Raw genomic sequence first — 2,226 nt, forward strand, 5'->3', positions numbered from 1 at the left:
TGGGATAAAGCAAAGAGCAAAGCCAGCCCAGATTCGAGAGGGTGGAAAATAGATGCCCCCTTTTGATAGAGGAGCTGCAAAAACTCCGTGCCATATGCCACTTACCACAGAGAGCTGCGCCAGCCATGTTCCTAGATGGGAAGGCCCAATGTCATAAAGATGTCAGTTCCTTCAAATAAATCTGCACAGCCTGTGTCATACCAATCCACATGAAATATCCCAGCAGAGTACTTCAGGAAACGTGATAAGGTGCCCCTAAATTTCATATGCAAGAGCAAAGGGCTCAGAATCACCAACACAATTTTGAGGAACGACTGGTCCTCACAGTTACCAAGATTTATTAGGTAACTATGGTAACAACAGTTCAACGAGCAATTCGTGTGAAGTCTACACTATAATACGGCAGAAATGGGATGTATCACAACCCAAGCAGCTCTATGGAGCAATTTACCTTTATGATTTAATGGTGGAAATATACAAATATAAGATTTTTTTTATTAATAACTGGAAAGCCATTTTTTCCAGTTTTAGTGAGATATAATTGACATACATAATATGTATTATATATCTCAATATATATATATATTTATACTGTAAAATGGTTGCACCATAGCCTTAGCTAACACCTCGATCCTGTCACATAATTACCATTTCTTTTTGGGTGAGAACATTTATGATCTACTCTCTTAGTAACTTTCAAGTATATAGCGGTGTTATTAACTGTAATCACCACGCTGTACGTTAGGTCCCCAGAACTTATCCATCTCATACCTGGAAGCTTATACTCTTTGACCAACATCTCCCCACTTCCCTCACCTCCCGGGCCCTGGCAACCACCATTCTAGTCTCTGTTTCTATGAGTCTGGTTCTTTTGGATTCCACGCATAAGTGTATATCATGTAGTATTTGTCTTTCTCTGCCTGACTTATGTCACTTAGAGTAATGCCAGGGGAAAAAAAAGTTAAAGTATGCATCTCTATTGAGCTCCATCATCAAATACCCTAATAGACACAGCTTTTTGCTTTTGGTGAGTTAAAAACTTTGTGCATATATGTGAGTTCTGTCTCAATTTTTGAAGAATATAGAAGAATTTTTTTTCTTTTTTACTGAATTTATTGGGGTGACATTGGTTAATAAAATTATATAGGTCTCATCATAATAATACATCATCTGTATATTATATTGTGTGTTCACCACCACAAGTCAGGTCCCCTTCCATCACCATGCATCCCCCCTATGCCCCCTTCTGCCTCCAAGAATTTGTACTTGATGAAAATTTTAAACTGGGCAGATACTAATGATGTGCATTTGGGACTGAAAGGAAACATTACAGAATTCCAAACCTGTTAGAGTGAGAACGGCAAACCTCTTGAACTCAAGAAGGAATAAAACGCCGGTAGGCAACCCACCTTCCTTTCTAAACCTACATGGAAACGTCTCGCATACCAGCAGAGCTCTGCATACACACACATAAAAGGAAAAGCCACCTATTACGTTGTAAAAGCCAATTATAGTGTGGGAAGGTGCAAACTGCAGAAACCAGGAGTCAGCAGAAGGAAAACTACTGGTCTGCGTGAGAGCCAGGAGAAGGCCTCCTCGCAGCGGTCACTTGGTGAACGCGGCCACCACGGCCCACAGAACCTCGTTGGTGGTGGCCTTCATGCACTCCACTGCAGGACCCAAGTCGAGGAGCTGCCGCACTCTCTTGGTGGCCAAATCATCCTGCTCATCCAGGAGGGGAGCGAAAGCGTTCTCCAGAACATCCGAGGCGTGGGCGAGGTAAATGAGGGCCAGCAAGCGCTTGTCCATGTGGTGAGGGTCACTCGCCCACCTGTCAAGAACAGCTCCCTGGCCCTTCTTGACGAGGTGCCGCTTAATGTTGTTGCTGGTGAGGGGGTGTGTGGTCACGTCAAAAAGTAGGAAGTTCTGCTTCTCCGTTGTCAAGACGCCCCTTCCTGCCAGGTTTTCAATCATTCTTGCGTGTTTCGTAACCGGTAACGCAATTCTAGGGGATTCCATAGCTCCCCTAAACAAAAGCTGTTGAAGTTAGAGGAGAATTTCAGCTGTTATTTTCTCTGGTTTCAAAATGTGAATAGCAAAAGGCGTTCGCCGTAGCCGGCGTGTCTCCAGAGAAGTGCGCAGGCCGCGTTCCCAGGACGCTAACCTCGGGGGACAGGGATCCTATTCATCTCTGTGGCCCCGGCACCAGGAATTGTCCGGAACTTA

The 2,226-nt window shown here is 44.2% G+C and overlaps 1 pseudogene; it reads right to left on the bottom strand.

Annotated features, from left to right (window-relative positions):
- Nucleotides 1-1,605: 1,605 nt before the first annotated feature.
- LOC107546286 (Golgi phosphoprotein 3 pseudogene) lies at nucleotides 1,606-1,989 on the bottom strand (annotated as a pseudogene).
- Between the last annotated feature and the right edge of the window lie 237 nt (nucleotides 1,990-2,226).

Source organism: Miniopterus natalensis, chromosome 3 (assembly GCF_054644295.1).
Source record: "Miniopterus natalensis isolate mMinNat1 chromosome 3, mMinNat1.hap1, whole genome shotgun sequence".
Classification (NCBI taxonomy): Eukaryota; Metazoa; Chordata; class Mammalia; order Chiroptera; family Miniopteridae; genus Miniopterus; species Miniopterus natalensis.